Consider the following 15,294-nt stretch of genomic DNA (forward strand, 5'->3'; position numbering starts at 1 on the left):
TTATTTTAAAACGGCAAAATTAAGGAGAAAATTGTTGAGGATTAAAAAGGGATGTCTTCCAAAACTGCTTTTATTTCTCTTGAATAGGAGAGTCTAATACTAAATCATGGTGGTGCTGTAGAATACACGTATTTTATTTAAGGAAAAGAGAAAAATAACAAACAGTTGGAGTTTTAATAATTTACTAAATGAGCATGCATATCTCTGAAATGTAGTCTAATTCTGTATTTGGTACTCAGTTCAAAAGGTGTGATCTTTTCCAATACTGGAAAAAAAAATTATTGGAAACATCACGAAGTGATTGGTCACCAGTATGTTACTTTTCTAGGGATATTAGAGTTGTTTTTACCATACGTGGCTGCTGCTCCTGGTGTGTGTGTGTGTGTGTGTTTACTACTGTAAATATTACTAATATAAGTATCAGAATAGTTGACTTGGCCTTGACATGGATGGGTATATTCTTTTGTTCTGAGAATCCAAATGGAAACCTAAAGTTGAGTTTGGACTCCGGAGTTGGACCCTGGTTGCTTTTAAGAAAGTAACGTTTATAACAGTGATGGTTCCCACCATAGGTTTTTGAGTTGAGTTTTTGAGATGGTCCAGTCACAGCTTATACTATCTAATTGTTTGACATCAAGCAAACTACTAACCTGAATTTTAGGATTTTTTTTGTTTAAAAATACAGATACAATACCTACATCTCAGGCTTGTCTTTGGGATCAAATAAGGCTGTATTTAGTTTACTGCAATGCCTGAAACATAACAGGTGGTCAGTAATTTCGTAGCTGCTCTTGTGTGTTCCTTACTTAAATGAAAGCATAGACATGATAATAAGATCCTTAAATATAAAAATTAAAAAAAATTTGCTAAGTAAACTGACTTTATAATAATCATAAATCATAGTTTATGGAGTGAATTGTCTATTGTTTATTTTATAAGGAAACACTGAGAATTCCAAACACTTACATTGTTTGAGAACTTCCCAGGAGATTTTACATCATGGGAAAAAATTGGTGGCATTCAAGGATTTAGGGGGGGTGTGTGTCTACATATCTATCTCTTCATGAAGACATTTTTTCATTAAAAATAATTAGTTTTATTCTTTATTTAAGAGTGTAGTCAAAAGAAATAGTTAAGTGAATAGGCAAAGAAAATTGGAGATTTTTGTAGTCTCCTTAATTACATTGAATACAGTCATTAAAAACTAATTTTTGAATCCTCACTCAAATGTCAAGTGATAGGAATTTTTGGGAGACTTTAGTTTCTTAGTAGTATATCATTTGCATATCTAATGAACCATGGGTTTCCATTATTTTGACAGTTTCTTTATTTCTTACAAAATCGTTAACACTTATCAGTTAATCAGCTTCATTTAGAATTCTTTTAATCTATAATGACCTCTTCTAATAATATAAAAAGAGCTCAAAATCTGTAATGATTTCCAGTGGACTCAGTAACTTTGCCATCATCAAAAATAGCTGCAGTCAGCCCTCCATACCTGTGGGTCCTGTATGGGCGGATGTAGGGGTGGCTGCATCATGCCATTCTATGGTATAAGGGACTTGAGCAGTTTCGGATTTTGGTGTCTGCTGGGATCCTGGAACCAATCCCCCTTGGATACTAGGACAACTATATTATAATAATTTATAATTTCTGCAAAGAAAATGATTAGGTAATAGGCCACGACATGTAGGTAACAATGAACATGCAATATGAAAAGCTGAGTGGCTCAAAAAAAGTATTTTTTAAAAGAGAAGTAGTAGTATGGCCTAAATGAAGTGAAATCTTTCAGTTGCCTCTGTGATCATGTCTGTAAGCACATTTTACCTATCTGGTTACTTTCTGGTGGTTCAGCCATGAGATGGAGGCTTTACTGTCTTAGCAAGTGATGCAGGGAGAGGATGGAGGTAAGCGATGGATTTTACCTTTTAGCAAAGAACTTAGGTGGAAGAAAAGGTTTGTAAACATAGGAGCACAGCTTTAAGAAATGCATAGTAGTTATGCATTGATATTATTCCCATTTATGCCAGTTGTGCTGGTGTCAGCCAGTCGTTTGACCTCGGGTAGAGTCTGTATGGTAACACGTTGAAGAGTGGTTGGAAATGATGGGTCTTACTTAGGTTGGCCAAAACTGCTTGTCAATAACTGTGGGGGCTTAGCCTGCTGCAGTTGCATGGATAACGGCAGAAGGTGAGAGATTCCCGGGTCCAGGTGGACAGTTTATTACAGTAGTAGAATGGCCAGAATATTGGCATCTGTGCTGATGACTTGGGCCAGAGCACGCCTGCGAGTGTAGTGCCTTTCAGAGCAGGAGAGGAACCCTGAGCTTATGGAGCTCAGATTTTTTTATAATGGGCAGTAAACTCGTTTGACCTTAGCCCTAGAGGGAGATGTTATCTTTTTGAAACTGGAAATTAAGCAAACCTGCTCTTCGTTCTAGAAGAAACGCTGTGTGCTCTACAAACATCCTTGAAAAGATAGTCGAGAACAAAGTCAGTCAGTACTTGTGCTTGCAAATTATGGAGAAACCCACGGAGAACTGTCTGCCTAAGTGAGGGATTGTAACTTTGTCAGAAGGGGACACTGCAGGGTTATTTTCCTCCACACACACACACACTGCCAGCATGTTCAGTCCCATGCCTGGGTTCTCTTGTTCGTGGGAGACACAGAGAAAGGGAGAGAGAGGAAACATGACACTTGGGCCACAGATTCATCAGCGGCTTGTTAACTTTTTGGTCACATTTCCTTGTGCATGTTCTCTTTTGCCTTAAATATTCAGTGAGTTCGTATGTGCGTGTGATCGGTAGGCCTGTGAACTGCCTTACTGGAGTCCAGGTGTTACCTGGCGTGTTAGACCAGGTCATGAGTGCTTCTTTTGGTGAGACTCCCTCCTGGAGCATCATGCTAATCGCGCCCAGATAGAAAGCTTACCTGTGGCCAAGTGGAGCAGTGCTTGCGTTCCCCTGCTAGAGAGCAGGTAGATCACGAATAAACGTGTTTGTTATATAACACTGTGTGTGTGCATGTGCGTGTGTGTGAGCATATGTGTGGACCAGACAGGTAATGCGTATATTAGTCTATCAAGTTTTTTTCCTGTCTCCTGGCAAGATACCTGCAGCTTCTCAAATTGAGCACATCTAAAAGGGAACCCTTAATCCTTCATTCTGCCCATCTTGCTTAGCTGTTTTCTCATTGCTGTTAACCATGCTGTTTTATGAGGAACAAATTTTAAACTTCTTTTTAAGTAATCACTTCCCATATATATAAAATGTATCTTTATAGCTCTTATCCTGTATTTAGAACATTGCACACAGAGAGGCTGACTTCACATAATTCCTTGCAGAGTTGTACATACATTTGAGGAGAGCATCTTGCAAAAACATCATTCCTCTCTATTATACGTAGATATGTAAAACCTGTAAATACTTAGTTTGACTATTAAAACTTCAAAAATGTTATTCAGAAGGATATATGATATCTTTTTTCATAGTAATTGTTACCTACCTGAGTGGTTGCCTCTTTGTATTTCATGACAGACGAAAAAAGGTGTGTCAACAGTGTGCTTATATAGAGTGTTTCATAGTCTGTGGTAAAAGTCTTAACTTAGAACTGTACCATCCCGAAGCCATTAGTGAACTGAAAAAAGCTAGGAATAAAAGGAAGTCTTTACTAACATTTATTGTTATTAAATTTTTGGTTGATCATGTAAAGATACCTAACTCGTTTGACATTTGGAAGTGAAAAGGAGATTTTCATGTTACCTCAAGAACTCAACTACCTTTAATGAAAAAGGGCACTGGAGTACAAGTTAGATAAATTATAGTATTGAATTTATTAAATAGAACTGTTTATTCTTGAGGTGTATTTTTAGAGGTGGCTTAACATTGTTATCAATATGATTTGACTCAACTTTTGGAAATATTGTGGTTCAGTGTCTTCTCTGCTTGGAAACAAAGCAAACCATTGGAAAATTAGTTCATAAGATTTTTGTGGTCAAACTTAAGGTACAAAATTGATTACCATTTGTGAAGTCTGTTTCCTTTTCGTATTAAATATTAAATTGAATGAGATACTTTCATGTAATTGAGTGAATTTAACAAATTTAGGAGTTGGAATTAAAGCTTAAAAGTGAAAAAAAAGTAGCAGTAGTGCAGATAGAAGGGCAAAGCGTTTCACTTAAATTGTGTATAATCTTCACAACATCTTGGTGGTTGTGGCACACAGTTTTGTTTGCCTTATCTTTGTTAACAGTACCTTGGTTTGGTTTAAGTAATAGGAGAAATTGGGACTATCCCAGGCCCCAAGCAGTCACCTTTACTAAGCAAAGATTATCATGATCCTCAGTATCTTGCAGATTATTGGTTTAGGAATGAACACATGATACAATCACATGGGGCTGTTTGAAACTTTCCTCCTTCTTCATGAAGAACACAGGGCAGGGGAATTCTCTCTTCCTATCTCTGAATCTGTGTATGGAATATGCTGTTTGAGTTGTTGAACCCGTGTTGCAGCCATAAAAGTACAGGCTTGGGGGCAAAACTGTAAGTTCAAGATGGAAATGTAGAAAATTGGGAAAAACACAGGTGCTTGATGACAGGACTTTAACTAGCTCATTGCTCCAACTCTGGACTTTGTGTTATTGAGTTAATAAGCTTTCTTCTTGTTTAAGACATTTCAAATTGAATTTCTGGTTTTCTTATGTGAAAGCATTCTACCAAGGAATGGTTGGATTAAGGATTTTACCCATGACTGTACAACTTGTAAGTTTACAGCCAAAGAACTCTTTCTACACTCCGAGTTAATAACTTAACAGTTACCTAGCTGTGAGGCGCTCTTTGTGAATGTTATTAAATCATAGTAGAGGACCATTTTGGTATACATATAGCTGTCCCCAATCTTTGAATATCAGTGGTCAGTATTAGAAGAAGCTTGTATGTGTTTTGTTATCTTTAGAAGTGAATTTTCCATGTGTTCCGTTTATTAAAGTAGTTTTGTTTTTATTGTATGAATTGAAATTTTCTAATTATGTCCAAAAGATTGTAGGAAAGAATTGGTAATGTATTTATTATGTGCCTTAAAAGCTACTGGCCCAAGAAAAGAGTGGAAGAGGATAAGTTATGCCTGAGATATATTTGCTGTAGGCTGTTTCCTATGTGAATATTTTTTAAAAAAAATACTTACTCCTTTTGTTTTTGTGTATAATAGACTGGTACATAGTTCCGCTTTAAAGACGTACTAAATAAAATACAGAGAGATACTTTTATTTTTAAAATGGTTATATTTTAATAATGTTCTTTTAGTTAAAATTTGAGTTAAGATTAAGCAAAAGAAAAATTGGAACCTCTCTCAGAGAGGGTATTATACAGTGCTGACTGGTCGTGTTTTTTTAGAGCTGGTGCTTTCAAAGGGAATAAAGGGTTTTTCTCATACTTATGAAGTGAAGTGGCTTTGCTGTGTCTTGCTGGTTTCCTGTGCATTTTTCCTCTTGGAGCCTCAATGGGGAGAAAGGGTGTCCGAGTCGAGGCGTAGCCCTGTCATAATGGTGCTGATTCAGCTGAGCTGCCCACTGAGAGACGTCTGAGTCCCAAGCCCTGATGATGGAGCGTGTTCCAGATCATGGAGAGAATAGTAACCGGAGATGTGCCTGCTTGTGTGTGTGAGGCATGTGTGTGTATGTGGGGTGTGTATGTTGGGGTATGTGTATTTGTGGGGGTGTGTGTGTATGTGTGTTTAAACACTGCATTGTAGAAAGATAGAGCAGGAAGGTCTGGTTTCAGGTTAAATAACAAGGCGGGGACTAGAAATTAGATTTCCTGCCACCAGAGTTTATATTCCCATATTCCCATGCTCAGTTATGCTGTCATTGTCTCTGCCCCTCCCCTCCTTCTTACTTTTTTACACTGTTATTTCTTCTGTCTTTTCATAGCTGATATTTAATGAACTTCTTCATGGGTCCTTGTTTTTTAAACTTCACAATGTTGAAAGATTTGGCAGATCTAAAACCAACCTATTACTACTGCTTAGGCTTGACCCCTTTTATAATTTATAAATTAGACCGTCTGTTTCTTCATGAAACTGTTTTAATAAGTGAAATTAGGCTAAGGTAGGCCGAAGTCACAAGAGTCAGAACTCTAACCTACCTGCATGGGTCAAGAAAGTATTTAAGTTTCTTTTCCATCCTTCTTCCCCAAGTAGTGCCTCCTACAGTCCCTAACACCAAGTAAAGCATTTTTCTACATCTTTTTGCCAAGGCCAGAAATCTGGGCACATTTCACTTAGCTTCAAACCTTTACTCACTTGTGACTGTTTTCCACCACCCCGTCCTTCACCCTAGCTGGGGATGTCCCCTGGGACTTCTCAGACCAGTGCTGTTTGGGAGTACTGTTTAAATACAGTTTAAATACCTACAGAAGGCAACCCAGAGTTCTTTGCATGCTATTCAGTGCTTTTTCTGAGTAAGCCTTTGATGGTCCTGTTTTATATCCCACCACTGTCACGTGCTTCCCTCTGGTGTTAACTTAAGCAAGTTACTCCTTCGTCCCTGTTTTGGATCAGGACCCCCCCACCCCCACCCCGTGCTCACGTGGATGGATCTCTGTGCTTATTCTTTACAGCACATATGTCAGTTGTCTGCTGTCTACCATTCCTGTTATTCTAAACTTCTTTGAGGAGAAGTGTTGTGGGGTTTTTTATGTCTGTATCCCCATATTCAAGCATCGTGCCTTGTACTTGGTAAATGCTTAGTAGAGTTACGCTGGTCAAGTCATTTAATCTCTCTAAACCTCAACTTCCCTGTCTGTAACGTGGGGATAGTCTGCTAGTCCATACTACAGAGTTGTGAGCCTTACAGGAGATAATGTACAGAACTTAGCATAGAGCCTGGAACATAGTAACTGCTTAATCTTAGCTTTGGCGCTGATGTTGGTGAATGAGTTCACAGGATGTACAATGGGTTGTTTTTGTTTTCAAAGTGATTTTTTATGAGTAGCCTAAACTGATTTGGCGTTATAAAAGAAGATTTTAAAAACACTGCTCTCGATACGCATTATTTTTCATGAACACTTTATTTTCCTATGTGATAGGTTCTGCTACTAAATTGGCTCTTGAGATTGTCATCATTGCTTTCTTCAGATGATTAAAGATTTGGCAGTGACTGTTTAATAATGGTTACTTTTCCAGTTTGACTTATTACAGCATTTGACAGGTGTCTTACTATAGCCCTATTTAGGTTCAACCTATTTGGAGTCCTTTGGGGCTCTTGGAACTGGAGGTCTGTTTCTCTCCCCAGGTTCGTAAAATGTTCAGTCATTGTTGCATTAAATACGCTTTCCCTTTTTCTTTCTTTTCTCTTTCTGGAATTCCCATTATGCAGACATCATTCTTTTCATTGAGTCCCATAATTCCTGTAGGCTTTCTTCACTCTTTTTCATTCTTCTTTTCCTTTTGCTTCTCTGTGTGGATAATTTCGATTGTACTATCTTCCAGGTCACTGATTCTTTCTTCTCCATGGTCAAGTCAGCTTTTGAAACTCTATTGATTTCTTCAGATCGGTTATTGTATTTTTGTGCTCTAGAATTTCTGTTTGGGTGTTTTTTTTTGTTGTTTCTATTTGTTGAACTTCTCTTTCTGTTGAAGCATGGTGTTCCTAACTTCGGTTAGCTGTCTGCATGCTCTTGTAGGTCACTAAACTTCTGTAAGAGGTTTGTCTGACAGTTCATAGATCTGCATTTTTTCAGTATCAGGTATTTTTTTCTGGAATGAGTATCTTTAATGTTTATTAGATTTAAAGTAAATTAAAAAATAAGCGCTTAGAGATTTGCTTAGATCCTTTCTAGATGGTAAGCCTATATGAAAGATGGTAATAGAATGACTTACAGTAGCTTCTCTAGATCTTAAAGGTAATTTTAGATCTTAGAGGTTTAATCTTAGTAGAAGTTCTGTGATTTGATTATAGTCAATTATACAATTACAAATACAGTTATCATAGAGAAGCTTAATGAATATTTTTAATTTCAACAATTTAATTGAGCTGTATGATCCACAGAGAATAACTGAAAGTAATCATGGCAGAGCTATTTAAGTTCTTTGTATTTGACTCTCAGATAGCAGTTAGGTTTATACTTGCCTTATCTTTGGCTGTTTGAAATATATAATCTACAAAACCACAAATTAAAATAAGCTATTTCTATTTTTGTGTATTTCTATAGTTTTCAAAATACTGCAGACGGGCTATATCTGCAGTAGCTCATGACAGATAAGAAAACTTAGAGAAGTAATTTGTCTGAGTACAGTCATTAGCCTTGGTCTCTAGTGTTCAAGATACACACTAGCAGAACAGAAGGAATGCATTTCATTATCTAAAAGGGAATTGGTGTGGGAAACAGGCTGTAAAATTCCTTTTCTTCTTATCCCTTTTCCTTGTAAAGCGACTGTTGGAAAGTTAGGTTAGCCCTGGGTCATTTTCTACATGGATTACAGTCTTTTTAGTTTTTGCATTTCCCAGGATTCGATCATGTCATGGTAAGTAGATGATCCCAGGAACCTTTCTGTGTTGTTTTACTTCTTTGTTACTGAAATCTAAACTTCTTCAGTGTGGGGGGTCCTGGTCTTCCACACCTGTGCCGTCCTGGTCACAGCAGAAGCCTGCAGTAGGTGGCTCTTCTGTGTGTTACGATTGCTTGTCTGGCTGTTGACTTCTGAACTATGTTGTGAATGTTTTTCATATTATGTCCTTTTTGATTATTTTAAATAGAAACAGCATTATTGAAGTAAATGAGGGAAAATAAATACTCAAAATACTCAAAGCATTAGGGTGTCATCTCCTTAAAATATGACACAGCACGTGCTACTGAATAAAGGGCCACGTCACTGACATTTCTCTAAAATGGGATCTACCATTCGTTTTTTCCAACAAACATCTATGTGTTAGACACCACGCTGGATTTGGGAGATGAAGTGGTGAATAAAACAGCTGCTGTCCTTGATGCATCCTATAGCTCACAGCCCAGTGGGTGATCAGGCTGGGAAACAGGCGGTTGTAATGTGTGAGAAATGCATAACCTGGGAACTCCTGGTGCTGTGGCGTTAGGCTGGCACATCAGGGTAAGCAGGACGCTGAAGAGGTGCCCACAGGCAATCACTTAATGAAAGGACTATTCTAGGCAGAAGAAATAGTGCAAGGTGTGAAGTCCAGAGGTGTGAAAAGGCACAACAGATTCAGGGAGCTTGCACGTTCTACAAGGCTTGGCTTAGAACGCGCAGGGTGGGGAGTGCCAGGGTGGAGGCTGGGACGGAAGCCGGAGCCAAATCCTGTGTTAGAGTCTAGACTTGGCCTTGAAGTAGTGGGAGGCATTGAGGGTTTTATCTTGGAGGTGGGGGTGGGTGAGGCTTATATTCAGGAGGGTCACTCTGGCTGTGCTGTGGGAATCAGCTTAGGTGGGGATGTGAAGGCTTCCATCTGCTCAAGAGGCCCCCGGCCGAAGTTGCCGTGAGGTAGTGCTGACCGGGCACAGGTGGTGGCGGTGAGGATGCAGGACAGTAGCTGGGTTTTCGAGCTCTGTGGGAGCCAGATTAGGCACTTCTCGGTAGTTGATTATATGTGGGATGAGGGAAAAGGAGACAAGAATAATGATGTTTCTTGGTAAAAGGGAAATTCTATTTACTGAAATGGGAAACTGGAGAAGGAAGAGATTTTGGAAGGCAGATAACATGTTCACTTTTCAGACTGTGTGCAATGCCTTTGTAAAATCTAAACCGAGGTGTTTGAGTGGATTGTATGGATTTGGACCTTTGGGCTGAAGGTACAATGGATTTGGAAACCATTGTCAATGAGAGTTGCATTTTTGGTGTTGGTTAAAAACCACCTAGCCAGAGTACATAGAGTGAAAGTCAAAGAGCAAATGCCGACCCTCAGGGATGCCAGTGTCCCAGGGTCCTGCAAAAGGCAGGCTTGCAAACAGACCAAGACTGTGCTGCTGGGAAGCTAGAAAGAAGCCTAGCAGATTTGGGGTGTCAGGACGAGAACGTTTCAAGAACAGAGAGGTCCACAGAGACAAATGGTGACTGGCGACAGGCTGAGCAGACACTGTAGAGATCCTCTGGATCTGGCAGGAGCAGCTTAGCTGCACTGTTAGGGTGGAGACTGGAATGTAGTGCGTAGGTTAACGAAGGAGTTGGTAGCAAGGAAGCGGCGACAGCCACGACGTTATCAAGCAGTGTTGCTGTGAATGGGTGGAGAGTGCAGTGGGTGGTCGCTGGGGGAGAGGAGAGAGAAGGTAACTGAGACAGAGCAGGGGCCCCACGGTGGGAGGAAGGAGTGGGAACCCGAGGCCGTCAGGTGGCACTGGCTGTGTAGACGGATGTGAGCGTCTCAGGGCTGGTCACAGTATTTGGGTTTCTTCCACACGTGTTATAGGACTGCACTTTGCCACTCTTGTGAACTCAGACACGACCGACTTTGGCCTGTGAAGTGTGCGCAGATAAGCTCTGTGTCAGTCCCAGGCAGCAGCTTGGCGTGTCCTCACATACTTTGCCGTATCCTCTTTCTCTGGCACCGTGACTGGGATGTGCGACGTGGCGGATGCCCCATCAGCCTAGGTCCTCGAGTGAACAGGCTGAGCGGAGTCTCTGCCGATCTGGAGGATGGAGATATCCACCTTAATTGATTTTTTTTAAATACTGAGATTTGGATCCCTTAGTGCCCTGTCATTTAAGCTCTCTGGATTGCTACAAGGAGTGGTGTGGACCTCTCTTCCATTTTGATGGGAGGAACGGATAAATGGAGGTGGTGCAGGTACAGCCCAATGTGTTCCTTTGTGGGCAGAGACCTTGTATTTTCTCTGTGAAAAGGGAGGTCAGCTGAGAGGGAGGGATAAGCTGGTAGGACTGGGAGGCTGAGGAGGGTGGATAAGGTAGAACAGGTAATTTACCTGTAATTACCCACTTTAAATAGCTGGAATAGGTCATTTTATTCAAAACAAAGAATCATTGTTAATCACAGGAAGGGCCACATAAATTTGGAAATCAGGTGTTACATAAAATCCTTATTTGATTTTTTTCTCCCTCTAACCGAGCTGAGAAGGGGAGTGCTAGGGACAGGATGGATGCAGGGCTGGAGATTTCCAGAAGGGTGAGGTAGGAAGAGGGGAAAGGAGAGTGAAACATACACTGTGGGTGCAGGATGTGGAAAATAAAGACTGGGTGCTGAGAGGGGACGGAAGAAAGGCCCCAGTGAGACCGGAGGATGAGTGTGTCGGGGGGAAACCAGAGTGAGGGAACTGGGAGACGAGGCTCCTGTCGCTAGTGGCTTCTGTCAGTTCACCATTTCAGAGATGGAAGAGTACCAGACGAGACCCTGGCGGTGAGCGGAGAAGTGGGGCTTGAAGTTGGTTATCTGAGATGATGAGGGTGAGGAGCTAAGGGCTAGGGTGTAAGACTGTTTACGTGGACTTGAACCAGAATAATGTGGGAGGGTGAAGGGTAGTGACCAAGAGATCCCTAGATGACAGTGACCAAATGAGGAGAGGATATCACACTGTGAAGGTGTGGTTCATGAAGGAGCAGGAGCTTTAAGTGAGGGCACAGGACTGAGGGGGTGCTCACTCTGCCTCTCCCTGAGTGACAGTTAAGGACGATGGGTGGTTTCCATTTCAGTAGCTCCAGAGGATCCAGCTAAGAGAGTAAGGGAACGCTCATTACAGATACAGAAGATGTAAGGAATTAGTTGCAGTTTTGAAAATTTTATATGAGCTTTTTTCTTTGATTAGGTGACAGTACTGCAATCCTAAAATGAGAAATCGTTAGGCAGTTAACGGTAACCTTCATATCCCTCCTATCTTACGTCCAAGGTCTCAAAGCAATTTCCTGACGTTACGACGTTTTTATGAGTCAGATAAACTTTTTCACGTTTGCAGTGTTTCATATATATATGGAATATCACTTCTGCTTAAATGAACTTGCAGAAATCTGGCAACATTTGATCTTTTACACATTGCAGCCTTTTGTTTAGCAGCGTTAACTTTAGCTCGATTTCTCATAGACTGCTTTAGCTGTGCGTCATTCTATGAGCTATAAGCCAATATGAACTCAAAATAATTCATAGGTCTCTGATTTAAAATACATCAATAATGTATCATTTCTGGATATAAATGATCAAAACCAGTAACAAAAAGAGGTAAGAACTGATTTTTAAATAAGGTTTCATACCTAAGAAAGAAATGGAGAAACAGCAGCAGTGACAGCTAGGCAGGAGGCGGGCTTCAGAGATTTTGCAGATAAACGTTCCCAGCAATTTCTTATAACCAGGGGTGTCATTACAGAATTACTGCGTGCGGGTAAGTTCTGTAGTGATTTACCAACCACTGTTTTCTTATGGTTTTCTTCTGAGATGTTATTTGTAGATTGCATATAATGTGTCTAGTTGTAAAATAATCTTATCTCATAGAGAGTATGGTGTAGCTAATAATAGAGCTGCCTTGCAATTTATCTTTCCATCACTCTTATCTCCTCCTCTTAAGATGAATTGTCCGTTATGAGCATTCAGAAATAGTATAAAAATACAAACGTGGTTTGTGAATATATTCATTTTCTATTGATGCATAACAAATTACTGTAAATTTTGTGACGTAAAATAACACCCGTTTTTAATCTCAGCTTCTTTGGGTCGGAAGTCTGGGTTCTCCGTTCGTGGGCTCACAAGCTGAAGTGAGGGTGTGGCTGGGCTGCAGTCTGCACTGGGTTCTAGGTCGTCTTAGCTGTTGTGCATTGTTGGCAGAATTCAGTTTTTGGCAGCTGTGGGAGAGAGTTGTTTATTTTCTTGCTGGCTGCATTCTCTCAGCTCTTTGAGGCCACCCTCAGGTCCTAGCCATGTGGCTCTCCCCATGGTCAGTTTAAAATGTGGCTGTTGGCTTTCTGCCAGGCCAGTGGGATTGCCTCTCTGATGCTTAACCTTCTTTGAAAACACTCACCTGATTAGGTCAGGCCCACTCAGTGTAATCTCCCTTGTGAATAACTCAGAGTTAACTGATGAAGGACTTTACATCTGCACATCTTTGCCATGTAAGGTAGTATAATTATGGAAGTGCTGTTTCTTCACATTCACAAGTCTTGTCTGTACTTACGAGGAGAGAATTCTGTAAGGTCTGTGGGTCACTGGGGATTATTTTAGAATTCTACTTACTAAAGTGGGTGAGCTTGCACTTTTAGATTTTTCTATACTTTTAAGTGGCAGCTTATACAATCAACATAAACAGTTATGACAGTCAGTGTATAGGACATTAATACAAGATTTTTAGTGAGGCTGTAAAATTGGAGTGATAAAATGGAAGTGACGATAAAATTGAAGTATCGGAGTTCAGTCAGAAAAGCAGGACCAGAAGAAGATGAACACGTGTGCGTGTGCGTGTGTGTGTGTGTGTGTATCTGGATTTGTTATAGGAATTTGACTTTATGCAGTGGTGGGAGCTGGTGAAGCGAGGATACTGTTTGCATGTTTGCGGCTGGAGTTTGGGGTCCAAAGAGCAGCTGGGAATGGAGGATGCTGTGTGGTGGAGAAGACCAAGACCAAGCTGGAACCTGTGAGGATGGAGCGAAGTCATCCTCAGAGTGATTTTAAAGCTCATAGTTCTGAAATTACATAGGACTGAAAAAATAGTTATTCACAGAAATAAGGAGTTGGAAATGATAAGAATTATTTTAAACAGCTCACTCATCTTGCAGCCTCAGGATACCAGTTGCTAAATAAGTTCAAAGAGTAAAAGGCATTTTATTTTTTCACATAGGAAACCAACAACTATAATTAAAACTTTAAGTCAGCCTAAAACTTAATTGTTTAGTGGAATAATTTTAAAAATAAATTTTCTTAACATTAAGAGCATTATAAAAATGTTTCCCTCCCACCCACCCCATTACAGGATAAATCACTGTTCTCCTACCAGGTATTTACTGCAGTTTCAAAATAGAAACATTTCTAAGTTCTGATTTTTTTTTTCATTTTTATGTTGATGCTTTATGTATCTTTGTAAGCCTGATAGCAGTGGACCCTGCATTCCCAAAATGCACTTATTAATATTCTGAGAAATACTGGGAAGATACCTAACTTGGGACAGTCATCTTGTTTTTGAGTTAACATTTCTCTATCAGCTAAAATAAAAAGTAAAAATAAAAAGTGATTACTTGCTTCATTTGAAATACACATGCTAGCACCTTACCTTTATTCAGCTGCTAACAAATTGGTATAATAAAAAAGTAAACTATCGGATCCGTTGTCTCCATACTTGTTACTGAGTCCGAGTGGTGTAGAATTTCAAGATAATGCCTTAATAAAATCGACAATTTCTATGGTATCATCGTATACTGATGGGAAAGATACATGTATCTTTTTAACAGGCACCTTTGTCTGTGTGGTCACAATGACTGCCTGAGCATATCTGTCAACGGCTTCTGGAGAGCCACTTCTCTTGTTGCCTTCCTGCTGTGGCTTTCATATGATCAGATATTATTATATTTGTTCTAAATTCTTTGATGGTGTGCCAGAGCTCTTTACCATCGCAGTTTTTTCTTCTTAGACACAAGCCAGACTGCATTTCCCAGCCTCCTCTGTGTTTATTTAGGTCCGTGTGACTGAGTTCTGGGCAGTGGAGTGTGAATGGAGGTGATTTGTGTCATCTCTGGCCTGTGTCATCTCGGGCACAGGTCAATCTTCCGCTGCCACCCTGTTCGGAGGACTCATCAGGATTGTATGACAGGCTTCCCTGTGAGGGTCCCTGTTCACATGCCTCTGAGATTTGGAAGGTAGAAAAGGAGAGAGGCCACTGCTCTTCAGAAATAGTTGAGGCAGATTCATGGGCAGATAGAAGGCTGGGAGCATTGTTCAGGAAAAGTCCAGGACGACCACTGCGTTCACTTCCTCTTGTTACTATGACAAAGTGTCGCAAACTTGGTGGCTTAAAACAACACAGATTTATTCTCTTATTATAGTTCTGGAGATCAGAAGTTTAAAATCAGTCTCACTGGGCTAAAATCAAGGTGTGAGAAGAATTGTGTTCCTTCTGGAAGCTCCCAGGGGACAATCAATTCCCTTGTTTTTTTCAGATCTGGAGGCTGCTCAGATTCTGTATGGTTCCTGGCTTGCATGGCTCCAGCCCCTTGCTTGCATCCTCACATCTCCTGTTGACTGATCCTCTTCCTTCCTCTTATAAAACCCTCATGATTATATTGGGCCTCCTTGGCTAATGTAGGATAATCTCCCTGTTTGAAGATTCTTCACTTAATCACATCTGCACAGTTCCTTTTACT

General features: G+C 40.2%; 1 protein-coding gene across 4 annotated transcripts in view; it reads left to right on the forward strand.

Annotated features, from left to right (window-relative positions):
- The window catches only part of TUSC3 (tumor suppressor candidate 3), a 141,026-nt gene that overhangs the window by 1,913 nt on the left and 123,819 nt on the right, over positions 1–15,294 (forward strand). The gene's annotated exons all lie outside the window — the stretch shown is intronic.

The sequence above is a fragment of the Camelus dromedarius genome, chromosome 22 (assembly GCF_036321535.1).
Source record: "Camelus dromedarius isolate mCamDro1 chromosome 22, mCamDro1.pat, whole genome shotgun sequence".
NCBI classification, from domain to species: Eukaryota; Metazoa; Chordata; class Mammalia; order Artiodactyla; family Camelidae; genus Camelus; species Camelus dromedarius.